The sequence below is a fragment of the Oncorhynchus clarkii genome, chromosome 9 (assembly GCF_045791955.1).
Source record: "Oncorhynchus clarkii lewisi isolate Uvic-CL-2024 chromosome 9, UVic_Ocla_1.0, whole genome shotgun sequence".
Classification (NCBI taxonomy): Eukaryota; Metazoa; Chordata; class Actinopteri; order Salmoniformes; family Salmonidae; genus Oncorhynchus; species Oncorhynchus clarkii.
The window spans coordinates 43,074,501-43,087,157 of record NC_092155.1 but is presented as its reverse complement, the minus strand read 5'-3'; the positions used below and the strand labels follow the sequence as shown (position 1 = coordinate 43,087,157).

The 12,657-nt window shown below is 41.7% G+C and overlaps 1 protein-coding gene across 2 annotated transcripts in view; it reads left to right on the top strand.

The window, feature by feature from the left end:
• Window positions 1–6,251: 6,251 nt before the first annotated feature.
• The window catches only part of LOC139416359 (helicase ARIP4-like), a 66,091-nt gene continuing 59,685 nt past the window's right edge, over window positions 6,252–12,657 (top strand). Inside the window, exon 1 of one of the 2 annotated variants that reach the window (XM_071164891.1) lies at window positions 6,252–6,396. The gene's annotated coding sequence lies outside the window, so the exon portion shown is untranslated. The remainder of the gene's footprint in view (window positions 6,397–12,657) is intronic. The other variant, XM_071164890.1, reaches the window with a different exon arrangement.

The window sequence follows — 12,657 nt, the reverse complement described above, 5'->3', positions numbered from 1 at the left end:
GCCCCAGGACTACCTGACATGATGACTCCTTGCTGTCCCCAGTTCACCTGGCCGTGCTGCTGCTCCAGTTTCAACTGTTCTGCCTTATTATTATTCGACCATGCTGGTCATTTATGAACATTTGAACATCTTGGCCATGTTCTGTTATAATCTCCACCCGGCACAGCCAAAAGAGGACTGGCCATCCCACATATGCTCTCTCTAATTCTCTCTTTCTTTCTCTCCCTCAGAGGACCTGAGCCCTAGGACCATGCCCCAGGTATACCTGACATGATGACTCCTTGCTGTCCCCAGTCCACCTGACCGTGCTGCTGCTCCAGTTTAAACTGTTCTGCATTATTATTATTCGACCATGCTGGTAATTTATGAACATTTGAACATCTTGGCCATGTTCTGTTATAATCTCCACCAGGCACAGCCAGAAGAGGACTGGCCACCCCACATAGCCTGGTTCCTCTCTAGGTTTCTTCCTAGGTTTTGGCCTTTCTAGGGAGTTTTTCCTAGCCACCGTGCTTCTACACCTGCATTGCTTGCTGTTTGGGGTTTTAGGCTGGGTTTCTGTACAGCACTTTAAGATATCAGCTGATGTACTAAGGGCTATATAAATAAATTTGATTTGATTTGATATTGAGAAAGGCCGCCGTAGACAGACCTGGCTCTCAAGAGAAGACAGGCTATGTGCACACTGCCCACAAAATGAGGTGGAAACTGAGCTGCACTTCCTAACCTCCTGTCCAACGTATGACCATATTAGGGATACATATTTCCCTCAGATTACACAGATCCACAAAGAATTCAAAAACAAATCCAATTTTGATAAACTCCCATATCTACTGGGGGAAATTCCACAGTGTGCCATCACAGCAGCAATATTTGTGACCTGTTGCCACAAGAAAAGGGCAACCAGTGAAGAACAAACACCATTGTAAATACAACCCATATTTATGCTTATTTATTTTCCCTTGTGTTCTTTAACCATTTGTACTTACAACACTGTATATATATGTATAATATGATATTTGTAATGTCTTTATTGTTTTGAAATTTCTGTATATGTAATGTTTACTGTTAATTTGTATTGTTTATTTCACTTTTGTATATTATCTACCTCACTTGCTTTGGCAATGTTAACACATGTTTCCCATGCCAATAAAGCCCCTTGAATTGAATTGACAGAGAGAGACAGAGAGAGAGAGAGACTGAGAGAGAGACAGAGAGACGTTGGCTTTTTCAACTTTTCAGAGACTCGGTGGGCACTGTGTTGAAGGCTATTCAACATTTGATGACTTTTGTGGCATTTCAGAGTGTGTTCTGACTTCAAGGCACACTCTGAAACTACAAGGGTAGTGTGAGAAGAGACTTGGGAGGGTGGTGGGGTTTGGCAATGTCTGTTAGGTCAATGTCTGTTAGGTCAATGTCTGTTAGGTCAACTGAGGTGAAGACCAATATTACCATGTCCTCATTTCTGAAATCTGTCCAGATGATCAACAGCCGATGGATGATCTGAGACAGAAAACAATATGTCATCACGCAAACAACATATAAAACAGCCATGTGGTACTTAATATGTCATTTTCAGCCCTATAGGAACTCTTTAAAGGATTTTAAACAACTCACAGGCTGATGTAAAACACGCCATCAGACTGTGGCTTTATACCCTGATGAAGGCAGTGTGTCTGTCGAAGCATTGGTCATTAGGTTATTAAGTTATTGCATCTGAGCTCCTAGAGTGTGCGGCTCTCCTTTCATTTTTCAAGTGTTGCTTTATGTAAAACAGCATATGGCACCACGGATACATAAGCAGGGACTCATTTGGGGTCTACTTACAGAAGACAAGCACACGGAATTATCAAGGGTAAAATGCTCTGTTCGCTTCCTATAGGTTTATGATTTCCAGCTGTGCTCCAAAAGGGATTTGTTATAATGACCCAACTTAAAAGCAACGCGGTCTATGCTTAGATGAAAGCAGTGGAGGCTGCTGAAGGCAGGATGGCTCATCATAATGTCTGGAACGGAGCAATTGGAATGGCATGAAACACATGGAAACCAAAAGTTTGAATATATTTGATACCATTCCACTTATTCCGCTCCAGCCATTACCACCAGCCCAGTCCTCCCTAATTAAGGTGCCACCAACCTCCTATGCATGAGAGCATGTTTGGTGCTCAGATTGCACTAGGAAAATGGCCATGGTGAGTTACTCCATCTAGTGGATGAATACCGTCATTGCACTAATAGCTGTACACAGCATCATCAGTAATGTGATCAGCTGGTGTAGTACAAGGTTGGTCCACCCTCCTCCTGGAGCTCTACCCTCCTCCTGGAACTCTACCCTCCTCCTGGAACTCTACCCTCCTCCTGGAACTCTACCCTCCTCCTGGAGCTCTACCCTCCTCCTGGAGCTCTACCCTCCTCCTGGAGCTCTACCCTCCTCCTGGAGCTCTACCCTCCTGCAGGATTTCGTTCTATTCCTAATCTAACACAACCGATCCTGCAATTAGTTGTATTCACGTAGGGATGGAGCAAAAGCCCGCACAACCAGTCGACATGTATCATACTTCTTTAGAAATACCACAATATAAGAACCATTATAATGAGTGTCTGTGATTTGGTTGCATTCTTGAACATAAGCTTATCACCTGAATCAATATGTAATAAGGAAAGGTGGCCCTGTTTAGGCCTACCAAAATAATACAATAATCTTGTAATGGCAGGAGGGTATGATGCCTCTCTTTCAGATCTGGGTGCAGTGAGACCACTGTCAGAATGGGCCCTGCTTTATCAAAACATGATAAGCCAGAAAACTGACAGAGGCTTGAAATGGAAGAACGGACAGCATCTCTTCGAGGATAACCTAGACTGGGGTGGGCTGGGCTGGGGGTAATTTTAGGCCCTGGTGCTGCAATGCTGCTGACTCTACATTGCAGAGCTTGTATGCCTGACTGACTGCCAGCCAGGGCTCGTGATTGATGTAGGGGGATCAGTGGAGCAGTGAGGGAAGGAGAACCGAAGGCTCCTCAGGAAATTGGAACAAGTTCCATAGCTCAGGGCCTTTAGCTCTCTGGCTACATATTTTGGTCTCAATCTGCCGCTACATTCACAACCCCTCAGATTCCTGTCGAGGGAGTGGGAGACAGACAGAGGGTTGACTGACTGCATTTGAGCTGATAGAAGAGTTATTGCAGATGATAGACAGATAATGTGCCATCATAACATAAAACAGAATATTGGGAAAGAATAAACAGAGGGGGAAAAGAGTCGATGTGAAAAGGCCATTTGCATTTGACGTGCACTGCCCACAGAAATGATTCACCCCCGTTGACTTTGTCCACATTTTGTTGTGTTACAGCCTGAATTTAACATTGATTAAATAACATCAAAGTGAAATTATGTTTTAATTACATTTTTTACGAATTAATACAAATATGAAAAGCTGAAATTGTCACGCATGCTCCCGCTCTCGCTCTCTGGCGCTCGATGGCACCAGGCTGCCCTTCATTACGCATACCTGTCACCATCATTACGCGCAGCAGTGTTCATTGGACTCACCTGGACTCCTTCCCTTTGTTGATTGCCCCGTCTATAACTGTCTGCTCCCCCGTTTGTTCCCTGTGTCTGCATTAATGTCGTTATGTGTTCATGTCCAGACGCTGTCCTGTTCCATGTCCGTTGATAATTAAATGTTCCCTCCGTGTACCTGCTTCTTGTCTCTAACAGCGTTGCTCCTCACAGAAATGTATTGAGTCAATAAGTATTCAACCCCTTTGTTATGGAAAGCCTAAATAAGTTCAGGAGTAAAAATGTGCTTAACATGTCACATAATAAGTTGCATGAACTCACTATTTGTGCAGTAATAGTGTTTAACATGAGTTTTGAATGAATACCTCATCACTGTACCCCAAACATACAATTATCTGTAAGGTCCCTTAGTCGAACAGTGAATTTCAAACGCAAATTCATCCACAAAGACCAAGGAGGTTTTCCAATGCCTTGCAAAGGGCATCTATTGGTAGATGGGTAAAAAAATAAATAATTAAAAGCAGACATTGAATATCCCTTTGGAGAATGGTGAACTTATTAATTACACTTTGGATGGTGTAGCAATACACCCAGTCACTACAAACATACAGGCGTCCTTCCGAACTCAGTTGCCGGAGAGGAAGGAAACCATTCAGGGATTTCACATTAGGCCAATGGTGACTTTAAAACAGTTACAGAGTTGAATGGCTGTGATAGGAGAAAACTGAGGATGGATCAACAACATTGTAGTTACTCCACAATACTAACCTAGTTGACAGAGTGAAAAGAAGGAAGGAAGAAGGAAGAATAAGGCACAAAAGTAATTCTGCAAAAAATGTGGCAAAACAATTCACTTTTTGTCCTCAATACAAAGTGTTATGTTTGGGGCAAGTCCAAAACAACATATTACTGAGAACCACTCTCCATATTTTCAAGCATAGTGGTGGCTGCATCATGTTATGGGTATGCTTGGAATCGTTAAGGACTGGGGATTTTTTTAAGATAAAAATAAATGGAATGGAGCTAAGCACAGGCAAAATCTTGTTCAGTCTGCTTTTCACCAGACACTAGGAGATTAATTTGCTTTTCAGCTAGACAATAACCTAAAACACAAGGCCAAATATACACTGGAGTTGCTTACCAAGACAACATTGAATGTTCCTGACTGGCTAACTTACAGTTTTGACTTAAATCGGCTTGAACATCTATGGCAAGACTTAAATGGCTGTCTAGCAATGACCAACAACCAACTTGACAGAGGTTGAAGACTTTTTAAAGAATAATGGGCAAATATTGTTCAATTCAGGTGTGTTCTTAGAGACAAATTTACCCAACTTATTGTGGGAAGCTTGTGGAAGGCTACCCAATTTTTTTGACCCAAGTTAAACAATTTAAAGGCAATGCTACCAAATACTAATTGAGTGTATGGGAACTTTGACCCACTGGGAATGTGATGAAAGAAATAAAAGCTGAAATAAATCACTCTACTATTATTCTGACATTTCACATTATTAAAATAAAGTGGTGATCCTAACTGAACTAAGACGGGGAATTTTTACTTGTCAGGAATTGTGAAAAACTGAGTTTAAATGTATTTGGCTAAGGTGTATGTAAACTTTCGACTTCAACTGTATTAATGCTCAATAGACTAGTATATAGTTAGAATATTAGTCACACAGTTAAAACTTGAGTTGTTTTTTTTTGTTGCTCAAACTAATATGGCCGTATGTATAATGTCACTCACAGAGAAAGAAGACAAACTGCAATGAACAAGAAGTGCATGAAGCGTTCGTGACGTTTGTGCCGTCATTCTTTTACCAAACTTTGCATCTGGACTGTTTTCAAGTAAATTTGTTTCTGTGGCAATTGTTAAAGTCGTCCTAATGCATGAAGTTGTATGGTTGGTTTGACTTTGCAATCAATCAAATTTAAAAAGGGCTTTATAAATACATCAGCAGATGTCACAAAGTGCTGTACAGAAACTCAGTCTAAAACCCCAAACAGCAAGCAAATGCATATGTAAAAGCATTGGTTTTTGTTTGGCATACATTTAAAAGTAAAAAATCTGATCCTCAGCGTCAGTCTTCTATCCTGGAATTGCCCTGAACTAAATCAAGGGGCGCTTCACATAATTGACCAGTAGGGGGCGCCACAAGAACGAGACAATTTCTAAATTAGGCAGCAGACTTTTTTCGGATCATTACTCAGTAGACTACTAACCTGCTGGGTGAAATCTCTTGCAAATATAATGGCAAAAATATATATAATTCCCTCGATCAATTAACCTAGAATTAAATGTGTTACTGTTTAGGAAATGTGGGCTTGTCGGAATGAAGAGCATATCAGATTGGAAAAGCTTCCATTTCATAACTTGAAAACCCATAGTAATTGGACAACAATTTAAAATTGGTTCATTTTATGGCTTTGGCCATGCTTCTTGGCTGTTTGATATTTAGGCCGAATTAATCATATTGCTTCATTTAGATGGTATAGCAATTGGATATTACATTTTTGTTTAAAGTGCAGTTTAGCTCAACGTGTAGCAAAAGCAAAACCATACTTGAATCAACATAATAATAACCAGTTTGCACAATTAATGCATTATTTAACTTTATTCATATTAATGTGTTACGCAAACTCGACCCTGTGTCTCACTCAATTTGTTCCCCCCGTCGACGAATGTTTAAACATTTTGGCAGTGCGTTTCCGGAACTCTCGTATTGGTTTTTTTGTTGTTGTTTGTATTCCTGAAGGGGACCGATAGCATCGCTGTTCCTCAAGAAACTGATTAAAGAAATTTAAACCTGCATGTAACTGAACATTTATTGAAAATTGAATGTAAATTATTCAAGACATTTCACGCAGTGAATACGAAAGGTGAGCATACTTTTTTCGGTTACATGCCTAATTTAATTGTGGGGGTTTTCATTGTGGGGACATCGGGTCGTGTTTTGGCTGTCTGTGTCAACTGGGCAATGAGAGCCTAGTGCACATCGCTGGTGTTCAGACTGCATTGCCATTGCGGTGAGCGCGTGTTATGAAACGCGTGGGTTTTCGTAACTACAGTCAGCGTGTTCCGGGGGGGGGGTTGTTAAAGCATTGGTAATGGAGGGTGGTTTATTGTTGCAATTCTACAACAGACAAAATAACAATTAACTTCCAATAGTGAGTTATAATAATTATGGCATACTAAAAGTGAGATCTGAAATTCAAAACTAGTTTAACCTGTGGGTTTGGCGGTGTTGTTTTGATGTGACACAAGAACGTATATAACTTATGTTATATTGTGTACATTTTGTTTAGGTAATTTAGTCTATCTGCCTCAACATCTTACCTCCAGTTTTTTTGTTGAATAACCATATTTTGCGAGAATAAGAATTGGGATTTAGTCCTACCAGAGATTCAACTATCTAAATGTGGTGTTAATGGGATTGAAAGGTGTGTTGTGCTGAGTGATTAGGCTCTTTGCCCTGCCCTGATCCCCTGGTTTTAACAGTTATTTTGTTGAAAGGAATTTCAGTACATTTGCTTAATCTCCCTTTTTAGATCATGTATCTAATGAACTCTATCTACCAGTCCCAGATGTATTTGAAAGTAATTGAAATACCCTAAATAGTATTTGAACCCAAGTCTGTCCCAGGCACAACATTGCGTGTTCTGTGAAGAAGAAACCGTCTGTCTTTTTAATCCATCACACTTGTTCTTTCTCCTTTGCTCTTGTAATCTTTTTTGGGGAGGGATCAATTTGTGTTCAAGCTGCCACATCAGCTCCATGTCCATTGTCATGTTGACCAGCCATGATGATTTCTGCGGCAGTTGATTTCTTTACCTTTAATCAACCACCCCATTAGCTTTGTGGTTGCCGGAAGTGTCTTTTCTTACCCCACTTGGTGCATGTTGAAAAGTCTTAACCACACAAGAGAACGATGTGCTCAGAGTATGTCTATACCCTCTGGCTTTTCTCACCTCAGTTCAACACACGGATACCAGATGTGATCTGTCAGGAACATTTTTAAAAGGCCCTCTCCTTTAAGAGCGTCCGAAGGGTGGCTGCTGCCGGCGCTCGCTCACTCACTCTGTTCCTGCTAACAAGCACAGCGGGAGACCGCGGGCGAGGGAGGGTGACATGACACCTAGCCCAACTGTCTCTCCTACGCACTCGCCTCACTCCCTGTCTGCCCGAAAAGAGGAGCAGCACTCCTCCTCCTGTTTATCTCAACCCTCAAACTCCCCAAGCTTATAACTCTGTCCCTTCCTTGTCTCCTCTTAATCATGAGGTTTGTGCACTGTCCCCTCCCTCTTACACCCAACAGGCTAAGTCCCTGATACAGGTGTAAAGACACATGTAGAAATATACACTAAATGGCTCTAGAGCTGCACCATCTCTGCTCTTCTTGCTGAACCCCATCCACCCTAGCTCCATTATTTATGTCCAAATGGTCTGTACGTACTGTTCTGTACTAGACCGAGTGGAGGGGCATCTTTCCGCCTGGGTAAAGGCTTCTCTGAAGAGTAAGTAGAGGTCAAAAAGAGAGCCCAGCAGAACAGATATAGGCATATCACTCACATGGCCTATATGAGATCCCAGCAGGCAGTCCATAGACTGGGATCACCATGATTCTTGTACTTGGAATGTTCTGGTTTATGTAATTGAGTAGCTGCCAGTAAGACTGGGATTTTATAACACTTACCTGTTTTGTGTGTATGTTCAAGGTCAAATTTGTCCATGTTTTCCATTTCCTGAAAATGTTCACTTTTGGAGATAGGTTCTCTTTTGACCGTGATGCTTCGTTGATTGATTCATTTTCCAACAAATACATTTTTATAGTGACCATTTTTTTGTTTTAGTTTTTCAATTACTAGTCACTAGCTAATTCACTCAGGATATTGTTAAATGCATGTTTTAAGTCATTTGATTGGCTAACTGTTCTAAGATCCACGCCAGTTGACCGCCGAGTCCGTTGAAGAGCTCTTTTGGAGCGCTTTCTGAAACCAAATAAATAAGACCACTGTTTTTGCCTGTTTCTTGATGGAACGGTCGGAAATATTTAGAGGCTAAGGTCATTGATATAATAGCCTGTCGTTCTGGCACTTTTCAGGCTGCTGATTTCAATGTTTTTAGGTCCGTCTCTCTATCTCTGTAACTCCTCAACATTCACAACTTAAAAACAACTTAAGATATTTGTTTTTACTTCGTTGTGTGTTTGTGCGTTGAATAGAAGATGGGAAGGGGTTGTGCATGTGTGTATGCCCATCTCTTTTGGTACGTGTGGGTCGCTGGATATGGTGTCCGTCTGTCTGCTGAGTGTATATAAGTCTGTTTGAATGGTAAGGGAAGGTAGGGTGTCTGTCCGAATCTAGGCGACAGCACCACTGTTGATGATGTACCAGTGAGCAGGGGATTGTTCAACAGAAACCCTGTTTGTCCCCACCAACCCACACAGGGATATGTGATCCCCCTCCCAGACCACTCCTTTTAGTTCTCCTTCCTTACCGAATCTGTCTGTTGTGTCCAAGTGACCCTTTGCTAAAACCCGGATTGGATGGTACTTCTTCTCTTCTTTTTTTCACATCCACTATAGTTTATTGGTGTAGAGAAGATAGTCATGTTGTACAACCTATTTAAAAAAATAATTACACAATAGAATTGTGTGGCCTTACATATCCCTGGAGTTTGGTGACGTGTGTCTGTTCCTCAGGTACGTGGGAGGGGATTAGGCTTCCTGTTTTAGAAAATCCTCTGTTGGCATTGGGTTTATCTCCTAAAAATACCTTCGGGACCCGGGGTCAGCATTGTTCACCGCAGCGGGTCACAAACGGAGAAGCTTTTAATAGAGTCATCAGGGAGCTATTTTCAATCTGCCCCCGTCTGCCTGCCTCGCCACTAGGCTGAATGTAAGCTAATGATCTATCTGGGTACTAGAACTGGCACGACAAACGGAACATTATTGACACCGATCGCAGGCGTTTTGCTGATATCGTTCATTACGATAAGTAGCCTATAATAGAAAAATGTGACGTTTGAAATGAAATGTTTGCTAACATGGGTGATTTGTTAATGGGACAATTGATGACCACAACCATCAAACTACTATTAGTAATAGTTTAAAAGATAAAACTGTGGTGCACATTAAAGACCTGCTCCGGTACTTTGGCAACTACCAAGTATTTTTTTTAAACCTCTTGCTTTGGGGCTGGATGTGTCAATATGTAGTTCATACCTGCATAATCTATGAACAGAATTACTGTCTTACCTTAATTAGCCACAACATTTGAAAGTGACTGTTTTTTCTGGAAGCCCTGCCTAGCCGTTTCCCCTACATTTTCTCCCACGTGGGCCAGCCCCCTAGCATTTCGAGTTCTAGCGAATGAGCTTCAGCCCGTCGCCATTTTAGTGATCGCTAGCAAGGTGCACACAGCAGAGCGAGAGAGAGCGCAATGACGTGGTGCACATATCTGCACATGTGACGTGTTCCGCAATTTCCTGGGACCACTTTTGGCCCATGAGGGCTACTTTCAGACCTTCTGGCTAAAGAATATACAAAAGTACCAGATCATCTATTTAACGTTATAAACATATGTGACTCGACACCTGGATTTGGTCTTATGTAACAACATTTTGAAATGGTGTTTTTTACATTATGAAAGTAGCGACTCGGAGCTACAAATTGGTATATCATACACTGCATTTGTAGAACAATGGGAAAGTAATCCTGCTTCGAAAGTTGATCAACTTGTAAACTTGTAAAATCACCTTTGAATGTTTTGCTATCTAGTGAAGAGCTCTTCTTTGTCTATGCCCATTCAGCATCGTTCACACCCTCACCCTAAGCTTTAGCCCCACCTATCTCGTTTCGCTCTCTCGAAGCACACACACTTGACGCTCTGTCCGATGATTTGTTTACGTCTGGATAACATGAAAACAGCCTAACAAGCTCTGCTGGCAACAATTTCATTACGCTTGTTTGCAGACATTGACTGACACCGGCCATATTCAATGGGTGTTGTACACACGTCTCGTAACTTTAGCTAACGAGCCAGCCAACCAAAGTTAACTAGTTAAACAATAAACAGTGCCAACAATGCCACAGTGCTGAGAGCAAACCAACCATGTTCAATGTTAGCTAGATAACATTAGGCTCTTATTAGAACAGCACACGACTCTGGGTAAAGAATAATAACGTCAGCTAGGGAGCCAGCCAGCTAAGGTTAGCTAGCTAGCGAACAGTACGCTAGCTTGAAATGAAACCACTTTCTGTCAATTTGTCTAGCGTTACATGTTTATTTTAAATGTATACATCATTGTGCATGGACACATCTCAAAGTCAGGAATGGCATGCCACGGTTTCTCTAAGTTTACAGATGTAATCCAGAGACCGGTGTTTCCTCCATCTCTTTAGCGATCATACACTAATTCCAATGATATCAAACCGTGAGCCACACTTATGCAGCTCCACTACACTGTTTTTTTAAAAGCCGTGTTCGACAGGATTACCAACACAGACTGATTAGCTTCTATGGCAAACCAATCCAAACTCCTCTCTCGGCATGTCCAGCCCACTCATTGTCTCAGCCAATCATGGCTAGTGGGAAGGTTGCTCACTTTTTCTGTGGCTTAACCAACAAGGCTCGTAATTTAACAATTGTATTCGTATTTACAGATGGCCTACAAGTTTGTTATTAAGGCACATGAAAGTTCACATGTTCAAGAAGGCATTTCTGCCCAAAAAAACACATTTTGGTATAAAAAAAACAAACACTTACGTTCAAACGGCTCCCCTGTGAAGTAGTGACTTGCGACATACGCCTGCCTAGTTTTCTGAATCGGGTCACTTGTTCTATTGATCATTATCACATAAATTCAGACAGTTTATTGTTATGGATTTTTGTCCGTATCGGCCAGCTCTACTGGCTATTATGTGTATTTGGGGGGGGGGGGGGGTTGTTAAAGAATCTATTTACGTTATGAACCACCAAAGCAAAACAATTGTTTTATGACAATGCTTTGTTTTTGTTTTCTCTCTGTAGGTAGTTTAGTCTTACCAAACATGCCTTTTTTGTTATACAAACAAATTGATCAGCTTAAGTTGAGTAATTTTTTCAATGTTTACTTAGTGATGAAATGGTAGAGGTTACTGATACAAAGAGTTTGAGAGGTACAGCACATTGTAGACCGACTCTATCAAAGGGACAGACTTGCATCCATATTTAGCAATACATCAGAAGGGCTGCACTGCCCACTTCCCCCTATGTGTCCCTTTTGATGCATGCCCTTTAGGCGTTCATCAAAGTGCCTGACTGAGGCTCTGTGCCCTGGGAGACAGACAGGTCTCAGGACATCAGAGGGCGACTTCCCACTGTGCCCTGGACTGTATACTGTACTGTAGTCGGGAACTAGGCCCATTTCAATGTTCACTACTGGATTTCCTTTTTGTGTTTTTATAAGGACAAGCAAAAACAGGGCATTCAACCTACGCTGACGTGCATGCCTAACTGTGTGTGCATCTTTGTTTAAGCATATCTCATAAAACTTTACTTGTAAATAATAGCGGCATTAGCCAGCTCTTATGTAAGTCAACTTATGCAAGCAGCTGTCTTTCGTTTCAGTGGCCTCCTTAAGCATTCCCCCCCCCCCCCCCCCCCCTTCACTTTTCTTGCCTTCGCAGATGAAAAAATGCCTTTCACTCCCTCTCTTTCTCTTTTGGTGGAAGAGAGTTGCAACCATTGTGTTGAAGTGGCTTAGGCAACACGACACGTACAAAATTAACTCGACAAACCCTGACCCCCCCCCCACCCCCCAACCACCACCACCCTAAGGGACATGGTAGACACACAGAGATGTGTGACATCTCACGTTTTGTGTGTGTGGCCTTTATCTCAACGTGTGTGTTTATTTGTGTGAGGAAGTGACGAAGAAACTGTAGCGAGATTCTATGGCTGGGACAATACCAGTATCTCTATTTTTTTTTCCCCCAAGGCGAAAATGAAAACATGAGGCAGATCAAACTCTTTGGTCCTTTTTAAAAACATGCATTTGTAAAATATTGTGTGCTATAGCTTGTAAAATACACTGAGCGTACAAAACAGCAGGAACACCTGCTCTTTCCATTACAGACTGAACAGGTGAATCCAGGTGAA